This window comes from Mandrillus leucophaeus, unplaced genomic scaffold (assembly GCF_000951045.1).
Source record: "Mandrillus leucophaeus isolate KB7577 unplaced genomic scaffold, Mleu.le_1.0 Scaffold21, whole genome shotgun sequence".
Classification (NCBI taxonomy): Eukaryota; Metazoa; Chordata; class Mammalia; order Primates; family Cercopithecidae; genus Mandrillus; species Mandrillus leucophaeus.
The window spans coordinates 2,211,855-2,229,975 of record NW_012102143.1 but is presented as its reverse complement, the minus strand read 5'-3'; the positions used below and the strand labels follow the sequence as shown (position 1 = coordinate 2,229,975).

The 18,121-nt window shown below is 37.9% G+C and overlaps 1 protein-coding gene and 1 pseudogene across 3 annotated transcripts in view; both read right to left on the bottom strand.

Annotated features, from left to right (window-relative positions):
• LOC105539813 (UDP-glucuronosyltransferase 1-8) overlaps positions 1 to 18,121 on the bottom strand; it is a 175,354-nt gene that overhangs the window by 123,152 nt on the left and 34,081 nt on the right. The gene's annotated exons all lie outside the window — the stretch shown is intronic.
• LOC105539819 lies at positions 7,010 to 8,003 on the bottom strand (annotated as a pseudogene). The gene has a single exon (XR_001006108.1). The product of XR_001006108.1 is annotated as a UDP-glucuronosyltransferase 1-9 pseudogene (transcript).

The window sequence follows — 18,121 nt, the reverse complement described above, 5'->3', positions numbered from 1 at the left end:
GAAGAGGATTCATAAAGACATTGCTGCAGCTATGCCAGCAGGAGCCAAATCTTGCATTTTTTTTGTGAAACACATTTTTGTCTCATATTGAAAATGCAGCTTTAATGTGGGTGTAGGATTGCTATAAGAAAGGCGTATTTATAGATGCCAATGTGATTTGAGAAAAATCAAAGTCATTATATGACAAGTTAAAGCAAAAGAGAGGTGAAGAATCTAAAACTGGAGAATTTAATGGCAACAAAAGATGGTTTGCTAGTTTTACAAAGAGGTTTGCCTTTAAAATTGTGAAGATAATAGGAAAACCAGCCTCTGCCAAGCAAAAGGAGGCAGATGAGTCCCCAGACACCATGAAGAAAAACGTTGAGGAGAAAGGATATCTGTCTGAACAGGTTTTAAATACAGATGGCAGTGCCCTATTCTGGAAAAAACAAAAACAAACAAACAAAAAGATGATACAAAAGACATTTATTAGCAAGGAAGAAAACCAAGCATCAGAATGTAAGGCAGGACTGCCCTCATCAGTAGAACTACCAAACCTTGAGCCTTGAAAGGAAAAGATCAACACCCACTGACAGTTTTATGGTTGTACAAAAAGAAGGACTCAACAATAAGAACACATTTTCCGGATTGGTTCCATCAATGCTTTGTCCCTGAAGGCAGAAAATGCATTGCCAATAAAGGACTCTCTTTTAAAGTTCTTTTGATATTGGACAATGCCCCTAACCACCCAGAACCCATGAGTACAACACGGAAGGTGTCAAAGTGGTCTACCTGCTTCCAAATCCAACATCTCTAATTCAGTCTCTCAATCAGGGGTCATAAGGAACTTTAGAACTCATTACACACAGTTTTCTATGGAAAGGATTGTCAATACTATGGAAGAGAATCTGGATAGAGAATGTCATGAAAGTCCAGAAGAATTACACCACTGAAGATGCCATTGTTGTTACAGAAAGATCTGTGAAAGCCACCAAGCCCTAAACAATACATTTCTTCTGGAGAAAACTGTGTCCAGATGTTGCACATGACTTCACAGGATTTATGGCAGAGCCAATCAAGGAAATCATGAAAGGGATTATGGATACAGCAACAAAATGTGGGGGATAAGGTGTTTCAAAATATGAATCTTGGAGAAATTCAACAGTCAATAGATGTCAAACTCAAGGAATTAATCGAGGACCTGATGGAGATGAGTGCTTTCCAATCAGCACTTGACAAGGAAGAAGATGAAGAAGCAGCAGTGCCAGAAAAAAAAAATGGCCTTAAACAGTACAAGCCTCATAGAAAGGCTTCCAATTATTTAAGACTGCTATTGACTTCTATTACAACATGAACCCTTCTATGATACGGGCACTGAAACGAAAGCCAATGGGGAAGAAGGATTAGTACTGTATAAAAGCATTTTTAAATAAATCAAAGAGAAAAAAAAAACAGACAGAAATTATGATGTATTTCCATAAGGTTACACCAGGTGCACCTGCCTCACCTGACTCCCCTTCCACCTCCTCTGCCTCTTCTGCCTCTGCCACCCTGAGACAGCAAGACCAACATCTACTCCTCCTCCTCCTCCACAACCCACTCAATGGAAGACAATGAGAATGGAGACCTTTATGATGATTCACTTCTGCTTATACATATTCAACTTTTATTTTAGATTCAGGAGTACATGTGCAGGTTATCTGAGTATATTGTGTGAGGCTGATGTTTGGGGTATGATTGCTCCCATCATCCAAGTACTGAGCATAGTACCCAATAGTTTTTCAACTCTTGCACCCCTTTCTCTCCCCTTTAGGAGTCTATAGTGTCTATTGTTGCCATCTTTATGCCCATGAGTACCACTATTTAGCTCCCATTTCTAAGTGAAAACACATGATATTTGGTGTTCTGTGCCTGTATATATTCCCTTAGGATAATGACCTCCAGCTGCATCCATGCTGTTACAAAGGACATGATTTCATTATTTTTTTATGGTTGCATATTCCATGGTGTATATGTTCCACATTTTCTTCATCTAAGCCACTGTTGACAGGCACCTAGGTTGATTTCATGTCTTTCCTATTCGGAATAGAGCTGCAATGAACATACCAGTGCATGTGGTTCTTGGTAAAACGATTTTTTTTGCTTATATCTAGTATTGGGATTGCTGGGTCAAATGACAGTTATGTTTTAGTTCTTTGCAAAATCTCCAAACTACTTCCCACAGGGGATGAACTAATTTGCATTCCCACCAAGAAGGTACAAGTGGTCCCTTTTCTCAGCAGCCTCACCACCATCTGTTGTTTCTCGACTTTTTAATAACAGCCATTCTAACTGGTGTGAGAGGATAACTTATTGTGGTTTTGATTTTCATTTTTCTGATAACTAGTGATGCTGAACATTTTTTCATATGTTACGTTTTTTAATAACATTTTCTTTTCTCTAGCTGGCTGTATTGTCATAATACAGGATATAATACTAATAACATTCAAAATATGTGTTAATTGGACTGTTTATGTTATTGGTAAGGCTTTTGGTAAACAGTTGGCCATTACTAGTTAAGCTTTTGGAGAATCAAAAGTTCTATGTGGATTTTCTGCTGCACGTGTGTTGGTCCCCTTCATTCCCACATTGTTCAGGGGTCAACTGTACTAGGAATGAACAATTGAAAACTGGATTAAAAATACCACTTAAATAGCATCAAAAACATGATATACTTAGGGATATATCTGACAAAGGATGTGAATGACTGTACACTAAAAACTACAGAACACTGATGAAGGACCTAAATAAATAGATATGTTAATGAATTGGAAAACTCAAAATTGCTAAGATGTTGTTCTCCCCAGTTGATCTATAAATACAATACAATCTCAATCAAAATCCAGCAGACTTTTTGTACAAATTAATGAACTTATTCTAAAATGCATATGGTAATGTAGAAGACCTCCAATAGCAAAAGCAATATGAAAAAAAATACCTCATTTACAGATTATTACACAGCTATAGTAATCATATATTTCACAAATAGATCAACAGAACAGAATACAAAGTCTAGAAATACGTGCACAGATGTAGGAACCACCAAGTTTTTACAAAGGTACAAAGGCAATGCAGTGGAGTAAAGGTTACGCTTTTCTACCGTTGAATATTCACACGCAAAAAAACAAGAAAAGACCTCTGTGTCTTCTCACCACAAGTCTATAAACCCAGTTTTACCACAATGAAAACATCAGGCAAAACACACACTAACATTCTAGAGGAACATTCTACAGGACACCTGACCAGGCTGCTCAAAACTACCCAAGTCACTAACAACAAGGAGAGTCTGAGAAACCATCACAGGCTGGAGGAGACTAAGGAGACATGGTAACTCCATTTCAGGTGGTATCAATGGGATCCCATAAAAGAACAGGGAAATTAAGTAAAAATTAATGAAATCTGAAGGAAACAGACTTTAGCTTTTAGTTCATCATTATGTGTCAATGTCGGTGAATGAGTTGTGATGGATGTACCGTAGAAACATGAGATTTAACAATGGGGGAAACTGGACACAGGGTAGATGAGAATTCTCTAAACTATTTGTTGCAACCTTGCTATAACCCTATATTTATTCTACAATGAAGCATTTGTAAGAAAGGTCACTCAACAGACTGTGAGAAAATATTTGCAGGATCCCTGGGGATGCACATGGTGAAGGATTCATCAGAGGCATGGTGAGAGCTGCTGGATGATCTCTGCAAATGGTTTTGGAGTCTGATGCTGGAGCTTAAGGACCCCAGGTGGGTCTTCTGTTGAAGAGACTATTCTTTCCCATTTGAATGATCCTGACACCCTTGTCAAAATTTGGTACCTAGTCAATTGGCCAAGGATGTATATGTATGGGTTTATTTCTGAATTCTCCATTCTATTCCATTGGTCTGTATCGAAAGATGTTGTGTGAGACAATAAGGGGAAATTTAATTATGGACTGTAAATGAGATAATATTAAAGAATTTTTATTGTCTTAGATATGATAATGATACTGTGGCTATGTAACAAACTTTTCCTATTTTTTTATATTAAATGAAGTATTCAGTGATGGAATGACATGCCAAGAATTTCTTATTAAAATGGCACAAATTGCTTTTTAAAAGTTTTCTTTAAAAAGGCAGAATAAAAGGACACATGAATTAGCACAGAAAAATAGTGAAAATGATTTAACCTAAGAATGGATAAGTGGGTGCTCATTACACTGAGTCTCTCCTTCGTGTATGTTTGAAAACTTTGAAAATAAAAACTTGATGTAAATGATGTTAGTGGGAGGCCTTAGTCTTGTCCACCAAAAGCTAACTTTGAATTTGGATCTTGGACTAGAGCCAGAATCTTAGAGCAATGGCGGAAGCACAGATCTTTTATTTATTTGTAACCATATCCCACCCCCAGAGCTGCACCTGCCATGGATGGTAGAGACGGAACCTGAATTCTTTTCACCTAAAACCAGTGATTAATTCTGTTGGAACTCAACAAAAATTCAAAAAGACTAGGAGTGAATTCCTCTTTTTCCCATTAAAACTATTTCAATGTTCTGCTGAATTATTTACACATCATTAATCAACACACACACATTAGACTGCTGAAATGTAAAAGAATGACCACACAGAATGATATAGTTTAGAAGTCTGTCCCCTCCAAATCTCACGTTGAAATTTGATCCCTGACGTTGGAGATGGGGTCATCTGCAATCCTTGTTAAAGTATTTAGTTACATCTCTGGATGTAATTCTCTTGGATAGGCTCAAGGAGATTTTGTTACAAGAGACTGTCAAGAAAATCCCCTGTGCAGGGTCTGGGACACTGCACACTAACACACCTGCACATATACAAACACGTACATGCACAAACACATACTCTATCATCAAGTAATGCTTCCTTCTCATCAGACAGATGAGACGTAGATTCTGAATCCTGTTTCCCAGAAAGATGTAACCAACTGCATGCTTTTCCCAGACACATCCTGGCCTCTGAAACAAGGAAGGAGCAATATGCAGTGTCCATCCTTTCGATGACAATTTACTTTTGTGGTTGGGCCATATCCAAGGCTCTTTGCCAGAAAGCCTTCTTTGAGTTCTGAATTCCTCTGTGAGAATTCTGCTGGCTTTACATGTATAGTCATAAATATATACATTAATATATATATAACCTTCCACAAGTATAAAAACTCTCATACATCCATATTCTTTAATAGACACATAAACACATTTATTTCATATCTCATAAAAGATATTTATAATCAAAATAAATGAAACCATATATAGTTTAATGTTTAATATTTCATAGATATCTATCATAGGTGATATAAAATCATATAGGTTTTTATATCGCTAAAGGCCTCTGGGTGACCCTGTGAGCCACAATGAACTCAGTGTGGGTTCAGGAAGTGGCAGGGCCTCACCCTCAGCCAAAGGGTGTGGGGTGCAGGCAACACATAAGTGGAGGTTGGTACTATAATTAATGGAGCATACTATAATTAATGGAGGGTAAAGGGGAGAAAAGTGCTTAGACAAGTCTGACCTCTTAGATTTCTGCCACTTGCATCTCCTGGCCTAGTCTTGTGAAGATCTGAAAGTCATGCTTAATTTTGAAAGGCCTGCAACTGTAGTCCTCCTGCTTTTTAGAAAGAGCACTATTTCACTTTCCCGTGAGTTGGCTGAACAGCCACTCTTTCGCCAAACATCTGCCAATATGTGAGAGAATATGACTGTGTTACCAAGTCTATTGAACCTTTTAAGAGGCCAGAACAATAGATAAATTGTATACTCTATCCCTAATAAAATAATATACTGAGATTAGACATTAGGTGTTTAATCTGGATTTAGCAACTATACATTTGCTAAGAATGTTATTCTGGTATTTGTCAAGGACTTTTCAATCACAAGTGACTGAATCCCTATTTAAACTGGCTACTCTCACAATATTACTCAATAGTGTTTTGGATGTATATGCTCCAGGAAAGCAAAATAAGTGGTATAAATATCAGAGAAGGGAATTCTTTGCAGATGACATTGTATATTGTACATCTAATCTATACTACAAAATAATAAGAAAAGTTAGTAATGTGGCTGGATACAAGATACATATGCAAAAAACAAAACTTTAATTTCCCATAGTCAGCTAAATGTAGAAATGGAAAAATTGCCCTGTACCCAATAGTTTCAAAAATACTGAAATGCCAAGGAATAAATGTTAATAAGAAACATAAAATGTTTATATAGTGAAAAATTTTATTTATGTATATAAAACAAGATCTGAATAAATAGTGAGACATACATATTCATGAACAGGAAGACATAATAGCAAAAAGAGGCCAATCCTCAATTCAGGAAAATCCTGTAACCCTACATGTAGGGCTCCAGTCAACTAAGATAAAAGCAATAATATGGAAATATATTCATGTAAGGAAAGCATTAAAGAGTGTTTACATGGCCTTATTGCTAAAGGCAAAAAATGCAAAATGCCTATCTATATCAATATTAATTGGTTAAAAACTACATTCTATCCAAAGAAAAGTATTTTATGCAATTATTAATAGAACTTGTCAAAGCTGTCTGTATTGGTCTATAAAGGTATCTATAATTTATTGGCAAGTGAAAAATGCAAAGAAAAGAAGAATATGTCCAGCCCAATATTAGATTTTATTTTAACAAAATAGGTGTGAGAATTTACATTAAATATAGTGCGTATGTACTTTTTTTAAAAAATGAAAAGAATGTGCACAAAACTAAGAGCATTTCCTCTAGGGGGTCATATAGAATTAACAAAAAAGGGGAGTTTCATTTCTTACTGCGGTTTTTGGTACTTTTCTAAACATGGTACTTAAAAATGTAGGCTGCATATGATATACAATTTTATAAATTATAAATACATATCTTCAAGAAGGGCAGTTTTATAAAATTTGCTAACTGATAAGTACATGCACTGGCACAAAATAATTTGTTAAACTGGAAAGAAATCTGAAATGAAACAAATGAAAATGTCAAATCACACTTCAGTAAAGAATCCTTTTTTAATTTCTAAAGCTGAAATATTCTTAATGTGCTAAAGGAGAGACCACTTACCATAGGCACTGGCTTTCCCTGATGGCAGTTGATACCACCAATGAAGACCATGTTGGGCATCACGGGTTTGGGATAGTCCAAAACAAAGTCCGTTCGCAGCAACCAAATTGATATTTGTCTGTGAAGATCATATACCGTGACAGGTGTTTGAAGAATTTCAGAGGCTATTTCTAGGGCACTTTTGAAAAAACGGTGGCATAATAAACGTTCCTCCAAGTGCATGATGTGGTTCCGTACTCTCTCCTTGAAAGTCATGGCATCTGAGAACCCTAAGAGAATTCTGGGGACATAGGAAAGAGGAGCAGGGCACTGCGCACCTTCTTCAAGATAGTGGCAAAATATTCCCCTGGCGAAGACCACAGAGGGGAGGGAGAGATATTTGGCAACAATTAAGCCACAGGTATCAAAAGGATCCAGAAACATCGCATCAAAAGAACTCTCCTTTAAGTATTCTACTAATTTTTTGTCCTTAAACAAACTCCTGCAATTTGAAAAAAATAAGTCAAAAATGTCATTGTATGAACCCATTATTAGAGAAAATATACTTTGTACTCGTGCTTTCCATTGAGCCTGGGCAAAAGCCTTGAACTCCTGGTCCAGAACCTCCAGAGTGTATGAGGTTGAATAAGTCTTCACTGTGCAATTCAGTGATCTTCCCAGTTGCCAACTCACCTTTGGTATGACTACGACCACCTCATGCCCCCTGAGAATGAGTTTCTCCACCACCGACCTCATGGAGAACCAGTGGCTCCCATCCATGGGCACTACCAGCAGCTTCCCTGCCTCAGCAAATCCACAGGCCAGCAGCAGACACACACATAGGGGAAGGGGACTGCTCCACCCTGTGCGAGTCATCAGAGAACTGCAGCTGAACGCAAGCAGCTGGGATTCTAAGCTCCTATGATACAGTAGACAGGAGAAGTACAAGCACAAAACCTGACCCCAATAAAGGGCATGTATTTATCCTTTCATTAAAAAAAAAAAAAAATCAGTCACTGACAATGATTTACTCAAAAGAACAAGAACACATGAGTAGCCTTTGCTGAGATACCTATTTGTATGTTTTCCAGACAAGAGTAGTTTATGTTCTTTGCCTTGGGGGCAGAACATGCCCTGTGCTGCAATGTGAGTTTAGAAGCAGAAATATTAACCAATGCTTTTGGACCTTGAAGGTTCAGAAAGATAAAGTAAAAGTAAATTTGATTAAAGCTAAAGTTTTAGGAATATGTCCCAAAGCAAAATTTCGATTTTACCTTTAGGCAACCAAAAACTCTGTCCAGAAAAGATGGCAACTCATGCTCCAAGTAAAGAAAACAAGGACCTTAGCATTGATCTCCTAACCTCCTAACTTGGGGTTCACCTGTGTCTCTGCAATGTATACACATTGCTGCTTGTCTTCTTCCATTTCCAAACCCTGAGAAGTCTCTAAAATGCTGAAATGAGACTGACAACCCTGCCTCCATGGACTATACCAGGGACTTGATGGAAAGTAGCCATCACCTATTTTAATGGCTTTCCAAAGATACATTGCATGCAGTGCGGAGTTGCCCGCCCAGTCCTTGCGCGAGCACTCTGCTGAGCTGCCTCTCAGTGACTGCCCAACTTCCACATTCTAAACATGCCATTACTCCAGTGCCCTCTTTCAGGAAAATATATACTTGTCTCCCTCAGTCTGCTAAGCACTCCTTGAGGTCAGAGATGATGTCATCTTTGTGTTTTCACCCTCCTTTCACAGTACCCACGCTATGCCTTTGACATAGTTTGTATGTTTGTATGTTTGGCTTTACGAACAGGACTGCCCCCATCCATAACCTTGCTAGCCCCCAAGCCTTGAAAGGAAAAGATTAATACCCGCTGCCAGTTTTTTTGTTGTACAAGAAGGCCTCGGCAAGAACACTTTTCTGGATTGGTTCTATCATTGCTTTGTCCCTGAAGTCAGGAAATATCTTGCCAGTGAGAGACTGTCTTTGAAAGTTCTTTTGTTTTGGACAATGCCCCGAGCCACCCAGAACCCACGAGTTCAACACTGAAGGTATCAAAGTGGTCTACCTGCCTGCAAACCCAACATCTCTAATTCAGCAACAAAAGGTGGGGGACATGGTCTTTCAAGATATGAAACTGGGAGAAATTCAAGAACGAATAGATACCACACCAGAGGACTCAACAGAAGATGACTTGATGGAGATGAGTGCTTTTGAATGAGTACCAGATACTAAAGAAGAAGCCATGCCAGGAAACAAATTCCTATTAAACAGTCTAGTAAAGGCTTCCAATTATTAAGATTACTTTTGACTTATTTTACAACACAAACCCTTCCATGAATGGGCACTGAAACTAAAGCAAATGGGGAAGAAGGATTAGTACTGCATAAAAGCATGTTCAAAGAATTGTAAAGGCAAAAAACTCAAATAATAATTATGATATAATTCGGTAAAGTTACACCAAGTGTACCCGACTCTCCTCCTTCCATCTCCTCCACTTCTTCCCCCTCTGCCACCCCGAAACAGCAAAACCAACACTCCTCTTGCTCCTTCTCAGCCTACTCAATGGAGGACAGTCAACAGGAAGACCTTTATCAAGATCCACTCCCACTTAATGAATACTTAATGTTTTCTTCCTTAAGATTTTCTTAGTAACATTTTCTTTTCTCTAGCTGACTTTATTATAATAATACAGTATATAACACATATAACGTACCAAATATGTGTCAAGAGACTGTTTCTGTTATTGGTAACACTTCTAATGTACAGCAGGCGATCAATAGTTAAATTTTTAGGGAGTCAAAAATTCTGTGTGCCAGGCGCGGTGGCTCACACCTGTAGTCCAAGCACTTTGGGAGGCCAAGGTGGGTGTATCACTGGAGGCCAGGAGTTGGAGACCAGCCTGGCCAACATGGTGAAACCCTATCTCTACTAAAAAGGCAAAAAATTAGCTGCGTGTGGTGGTGCATGCCTTTAATCCCAGCTACTCCGGTGGCTGAGGGAAGAGAATCACTTGAACCTGGGAGGTGGAGGTTGCATTGAGCTGAGATCACGCCACTGTACTCTAATCTTGGCAAAAGAGCGCGACTCTGTCTCAAAAATAAAAAACAAAAAGAAACCCAAAAAACTCTTCTATGCTAATTTTCTGCTGCTTGGGGGTTGGTACCTCAATCCTCGCATTCTTCAAGGGTCAAATGTACTAGCAATGAACAGTTGAAAATTGGAATGAAAACAGCACCTAAATAGCATCAAAAATAAAAAATACTAAGAGATAAATCTGGCAAAAGATGTGAAAGACTGTACACCGAAAATGACAAAACATTGGTGAGAGACCTGAATAAATAGATATGTTCATGAATCAGAAAACTCAAAATCGTTAAAATGTCATTTTTCTTTAGTTGATCTATAAATTTAATACAACCCCAATCTAAATTCCAGCAAGCTATCTTTTTGTACAAACTGGCAAACTGATTCTGAAATTCATATGGAAATGTAAAAGACCTACAATAACAAAAATGGAGAGCAATTATTACCTAATGTCAAGATTTATTACAAGTATATAGTACTCAAATATTTCACTAACAGATCGTTGGAACAGAATAGAATACCCAGAAATAGAAGCATGAGCAACCAAGTTTTTTCAAAGGTGCAAAGGCAAGTCTGTGAGGAAAAGATGACTCTTCAACAGTTGGGTATCCATTCGCAAGACAGTGGGAAAAGACATTACCCTGTGGTCTTCCTCCTAAAAACCTGTAACCCGTGTTACCATGATCAAAACATTAGACAAATTCAAACTGAGGAACGTTCTATTGAATACCTCCACCGGAATTGCTCAAAACTGACAAAGTAATCAAAACCAAGGAAACTCTGAAAAACTGTCACAGGCTAGAGGAGATGAAACAAATGTGATGACTAAATGTCATGTGGTATCCTGGATGGGATCCCAGAAAAGAACAAGGACATTAGGTAAAAATTAATGACATCTGAAGAAAACATAGACTTTGGTTCATTGTAATGTGTCAGTGTTGGTTAATGAGTTGTGATAAATGTGCATAGGTGCTGGAGAGGATGTTGGTGGGATTGTAAACTAGTTCAACAATTGTGGAAGACAGTGTGGCGATTCCTCAAGGATCTAGAACTACAAATACCATTTGACCCAGTGATCCCATTACTGGGTATATACCCAAAGGATTATAAATCATGGTACTATAAAGACATATGCACACAGATGTTTATTGTGGCACTGTTCACAATAGCAAAGACTTGGAACCAACCCAAATGTCCATCAATGATAGACTGGATTAAGAAAATGTGGCACATCCATACCATGGAATACTATGCAGCCATAAAAAACGATGAGTTCATGTCCTTTGTAGTAACATGGATGAAGCTGGAAACCATCATTCTCAGCAAGCTATCGCAAGGACAGAAAACTAAACATCGCATGTTCTCACTTGTCGGGGGGAAATGAACAGTAAGAACACTTGGACACAGGAAGGGGAACGTCACACACCAGGGCCTGTCATGAGTTGGCAGGATGGCGGAGAGATAGCATTAGGAGAAATACCTAATGTAAATGATGAGTTAATGGGTGCAGCAAACCAACACAGCACATGTATACATATGTAACAAACCTGCACATTGTGCACATGTACCCTAGAACTTAAAGTATAATTTTTAAAAATGTGCACAGTAACCTAACATTTAGCGATAGGCGAAACTGGCAAAAGATATATGGGAACTCTCAGGGCAATTTTTTGCACCCTTGCTTTAAATCTAATTTTATTGTAAAATAAAAAGTTTATTTTAAAAAAGACATCTACACACTGGTAAATGATAAATACCCAGAATATAAATAACCTTTAAAATTCAATTTTAAAAAATGTTTTTTAATGAGCAAAGATTTGAACAGAGAGTAATCCAAGAAGGTACACATATGGCAAACAGGCACATGTAAAGACGTTCAAGACAACTAATGATTAGGGTGATCAAACTGAGGTTTAATCCACATCCCATTAAAATAGCTGCAATGAAAAAGACTGACCATATCAAATGATACAGTTGAGTTATCTGTCCCTACAAAATCAGTGTTGAAATGTGATCCCTAATGTTGGAAGTGGGGATTAGTGGGAGGTGTTTGGATGGATCCCTGATGAATGACCTAGTGCCCCCTCCCAGTAACGAGTGAACTTTCCATCTATTAGTTTCAGCAAGAACTGATTGTTAAAAAGAGCCTGGCACCTGCCTGCTTCTTCTCTTGCTTCTCTCTCGCCATGTGATCAGCACCCTCCACCCTCACCTTCTGCCATGAGTGGAAATAGCCTGAGTCTCTCACCTGATGTGGAAGCTGGTGCCATGCTTCTTGTGCCACCTGAATGAACCACAAGCCAAATAAACATGCTTTCTTTATAAATTAACCAACCTCAGGTATTCCTTTATCACAATGCAAACAGACTAAGACATCAAGTGTTGGTGAGTGTGAAGAGCTGGACCTCTCATATGCTGGTGGTGGGAGGGCACCTTGGTCTGGCTGCTTGTAAATATTGTTTAGCAAATTCTCAAAAAGGTAAACATACACCTACCATAGATCAAGCTATTTCACTGTTGGGTATTTATCCATAAGAATAAAATACTTCCTGTATTGTGTGTATTTTTAAATTTTCGGTATATTATATTTTCTCATCTTAAAAATCCCTATCTGGTAGGGATGCAGTGCACCTCCCTGGGCCAGCCAATTATGAGAGACAGCAAAGAGCCTGCCCTTAGAGCTCAGAGCCCACTGAAATTATTCAAACTGACCAGTGCTAAACTGTTTCCCCCGCCCTGCCTTGTGTTTCTTGCAGAAACTTCAGTAGAGCTATGGTCTAGCCTCTACCCTCACTCCTATTCTTTCTGCCTCACTATATTTCAAGTAAAATAGTGTACAGGGTATTACTTTGCCACAGACACTACTTCCAGTCTACAGCAATCAGGGTTCAATGAGAGAAGTAAAGCTGCTGGGGACCTACATGATAAAGAATTCATCAGAGGCTATGAATATGGAAACATAGTAATGTAAAGAAAATATTAAAGAGTGTTTGCACCCTAATGTGCACAAAGACAAATTTGGAAAATGCCTAAATATATATCAATATTAATTGGTTGAAAAAACTACATTAAATCCAAAGTAAAGACTTTTATGCAATTACTAAAAGAACTTGTCAAATCAGTTGGTATTGGCCTCTAAAGATGTCTGTAATTTATTGGCAAATTAAAAATGCAAAGTAAAGAACAATATGTCCAGCTTGCTACTACATTTTAACAAAACGAGTGTAAGAATATACATTACATATATACACATGCACAAAATAATTTCAAAAAATGAAAACGATGCACACAAAACTACTAAAGCATTTTCCTATAGAATTAGCAAAAAAGGGAAGTTTCATTTCTCACTGTGGTTTTTGGTATTTTCCCAAAGAAAGTATCTTTAAATTAAACCCAGATATGTTCTACAATTATAAAATTTGTTAACTGAGAGGTCTATGAAGTGGCAAAAAATGATTCACGAAACTGGAAAAAAAATTCCAAATGCGACAAATGAAAATGTCAAATCACAGTTCAGTAAGTGTTATAGTTTGAATATTTGTCCCCACCCAAATCTCATGTTGAAATATACTACCCAGTGTTGGAGGTAGGGCCTGGTAGGAGGTGTTTGGATCATGGGGATGGATCCCTCATGGCTTTTTGTTGTCCTTGCAATAGTCAGTGAGTATTCACGAGATATGGTTAAGTGTGTGGACCTCTCCCACCGACTCTCTCTTGCTCCTGCTTTTGTCATGTGACATGCTTCTGCTTCACCTTCTGCCATGAGTAAATGCTCCCTGAGGCTTCCCTAGAATATGAACAGATGCCAGTGCCATCCTTGTACAGCCTGCAAAGTCTTGAGCCAACTAAACCTCTTTTATTTATAAATTACCCAGTCTCAGGCATTCCTTTATGGCAATATAATGAAGAGTAGAAAATTGGTACCAACAGAAAATAGTACTAATAGAAAATTGGTACTGAGAGTGGGATGTTGCTATAGAGATACTGAAAATGTGGAAGCAACATTGGAACTTGGTAGCAGGCAGATGTTTGAAGAGTTTGGAGGGCTCAGAAGAAGACAGGAAGATGAAGGAAACCTTGGACCTTCTTAGAGACTGGTTAAATGCTTGTGACCAAAATACTGATAGAAAAATCAGCAGCGAGGGCCAGGCTTCTAATCTCATCTCCTCAAATGAGATGAGATCTCATGTGAAAATGAGGAAGTTATTGGAAACTGGAGCAAAGATCACCCTTGCTATGCCTTAACAAAGAACTTGGCTGTATTGAGTCCATGCTCTAGGAATCTGTGGAACTTTAAACTTGAGAGTGATGACCTAGGGTATCTGGCAGAAGAAATTTCTAAGCAGCAAAGTATTCCAGACGTGGCCTGGCTGCTTGTAACAAACTACACTTAGATGCAGGAACAAAGAAATGACTTAAAGTTGTAAGTTATATTATTCTACTTGTATGAGGTATCTAAAATAGAGAAATTCACAGAAGCAAAAAGAGGAATGGTGGTTGCGAATGAAACTGCCTTTGCAAAATTATGCCTGAGACTGCAAAAAAGATCTAACTTAACTGACTCCATCTTGCTTCTAACCTCCAAGCTGTCCTTGTTCATTCCTGGGCAGAGACTGAACCAACTTTGGGAGAAACTTATTTTATAGTTGTTTAAAACATAGACAATAACAGTCCTTTCTCAAAGCAGACCTCCTTCTTGCCGGGGGACTAGATTCCCTTTGTAGGACTAGCATTAGCCACAAGATTAGAAATTATGGTTTAGGATTCATGCAGATGGAGGTTACAAGATTCTGACCCTCCCTAAACCACTCCTAAGATCAGTGCTTGAGATATTTTGCAGACCTTGTCCTTGATGGATCAGCTGGCACCACCCAGAGAGATAAACTGGCTCATCTGCTCTTGTGGCCCCCACCCAGGAACTGACTCAGCGTAAGAAGACAGCTCCAACTCCCTAAGATTTTCATCCCTGACCAATCAGCACTCCTGGATTACTGGCTTCCCCCAAACCACCAAGTATTCCTTAAAAACTCTGTTCTCCGAATTGCTTGGGGAGACTGATTTGAGTAATAATAAAACTCCGGTCTACCACATAGCTGGCTCTGCATTAATTACCCTCTCTACTGCAATTCCCCTGTCTTGATATATTGACTCTGTCTAGGCAGTAGGTAAGGTGAATCCCCTGGGCAGTTACACCAGGGCTTGGAGGAGAGGGGAATGGGCAATTATTGTTTAATGGGTCCCAAGCTTCAGTTTGGGAAGATGAAGAGAGTTCTGCAGATGAATGGTGGTGCTGCTTACACAGCAATGTGAATACACTGGATACTGAACTGTGCACCTAAAGTGGTGAAGATGACAAGGTTTATGCTATGTGTATTTCACCATAATTAATGATAAAATAAATAATCTTTAAAAATAAATCTAAGTAACATACCATATAAATAAACTAAAACTGTATAACCATGTAATAACAGTTACAGAAGAAGTGGTTGACAGAGTCCAAAATTCATATCTGACAAAAAAAAAAACAAAAAAAAACACAACTCTCAGCAAACTCAGAAAAGAAGTTTCCAAAATTAATGAAGGGCATCTTGAAAAAACCCACAGCTAACATCACCCTTAATGGTGAAATGCTCCACTCCTCAAATCAGACACATGCCACGAATGGGGGTTAATTACTACTTCCATTCAACATCGTTCTATTCAATGCAGTCAAGCAAGAAAAAGAAATTTAAAATATCCAGATCTGAAAAGTAAAAAGATCTCATTCACAGTCAACATGATCATCTATGGGGAAATTCCAACAAACTCTGTAACAACCTCCAAGAACAAATAAGTAAGTTTAGCGTGGTTGCAGGATACAATAAGTAAAAGTTAATTTCGTTTATATAAATGGTTATTCATGAACATTAAGAGTTTCAACAGTGTTGGTCCATTTATAGGCAGATTTGTTGCCATAAATATATTAGAAAACGTTATGGAGATTTGCAACAAATTGGAAAAACTTGCAGATAAACCACATAGCCTACAATAGTGAAAAAATTAAGAAAAAGTTGAGTATGTCAGGAATGCATAAAATATATATAGCAATATATATATAAAATATATTTTATATATATAAAATATATATAGCTTATTTTATCATTTATTACCATATAATAGAGGCAAATCTATTTTAAATAGTTAAAATTTATCAAAACTTATGCACACAAACACTTACAGACTATACATGACACCATTTGTAGTCAAGAGAAAAGTAACAAAGGTAAGGTTGCAGCATTAAGTCATAACTGCATAGAGTTAACTGTCCCTACTATATCACTATGATAATTTCATAGCCACCTCCTGTTCCTATTGCAGGGAGCTCAAGTGTTGCAAGTATCCACTCAGTACAACAGGTGAGGCTGATCATCTCTGTGTGTGCAGTTCATCCCTCCAGTAAATTGTGTATCACAGTAAACACTGATCTCACAGTTCTCGTGCACTGTTTGTCATGTTTGCTGCGTATCAGAAACTCTAAATAATACCATGGGAGCCATACAAAGTGTCACTAGTGATGCCTCAAGTGCTCCTATGAAGCAGAGAAATTCATGATATTACAAGATTATATGTACCATAGGTTGAGGTCTGCAGCAGTGGTTGGCTATCATTAAAAAAAAAAAAAAAAGGAAGAAGAAGAATCCAGATAAGGACCATTGTTTAAAATAAAAGAAAGAAAGAAAATTCAGTAAGTCTTCACTGCAGTGATGTCAGCAGGTTTCAAACCTTGTACTTTTTCCAAAATATATTTTTATTTCATATTTAAAATGCAGTTTTTCAATCTCAATGGACTCCACTGCCAAGGTAGAAACAAGGATATTCAAAGAGTTAATGGGTAAAAGGAACTAGGATTCCATCCATGGGTTAAAGATTAATAGTGAGAAAGGTCTTTCTGAGAAACGGGCAGATTTTTTTACCAAGTAAAAACTATCATATATCCTAAGCGTTTAAGGAGTCTCCTGGTGGTAACAGTAATGACAGCACCATGGTGTGCACAGTCCACACGGAGGAATAAGTTCTTTACAGCCCCATGGGAAGTCCTCTGTGCCCTATCAACAAATCCAAGAGCAAAAGTAGAAAATTAAGGTAGGAAAAGAGACCAGACTGTTGGGGAAAGCTCACATATTTCAGAAGAAAAAGTCTGAAACTAGAGTCATTACATCCATAGATAAGTTGTCAAAGAGTAATTCTGTATCAAGATTATCTAAATAAAATTTTATTATAAAAAATGTAGCTTTTATGTGGGTGCAGGATGGTTATAAGAAAGGCATACCTATATACTCTAATATGACCTGAGAAAACAAAAGTCATTATATGACAACACAAAGCTAAATAAAGATGAAGGATATAAAGTTAGAGAATGTAATGGTAGCAAAGGATGGTTTGATAGCTTTAGAAAGAGGTTTGGCTTTAAAAATCTCAAGATAACAGAAGTAACTTCTGCCAAACAAGAGGCAGCAGGTGACTTCCCAGACCCTGTGAAGAGAAGCATTGAGGAGAACAAATATCAGCCTGAGCCAGTTTTTAATTCATGCAAAAGTGCCCTATTCTAGAGGAAAAAAAAAAAACTGCCACAAAGGACATTTATTAGTAAGGAAGAGAAGCGGGCACTAGGATTTAAGCCAGGAAAGGATAGGCTAACTCTGTTGTCTTATGCAAATACTGTCCAATTTACGATTAAGAACAACTTTATCTGTAAAGCTGCTAATCCTTGAGCCTTTAAGGGAAAAAATAAACACCAGCTGCCAGTCTTTTTGCTGTACAACAAGAAGGCCAGTAGAACACAAACACTTTTTCTTAACTGGTTCCATGAAAACCAATGCTTTGTCTCTGAGGTCAGAAATACCTTGCCAGTAAAGGACTGTCTTTTAAATTGCTTTTGATATTGGACAATGCCTCTAGCCATCCAGAACCCCATGAACTCAATACAAAAAGAGCCAAAGTG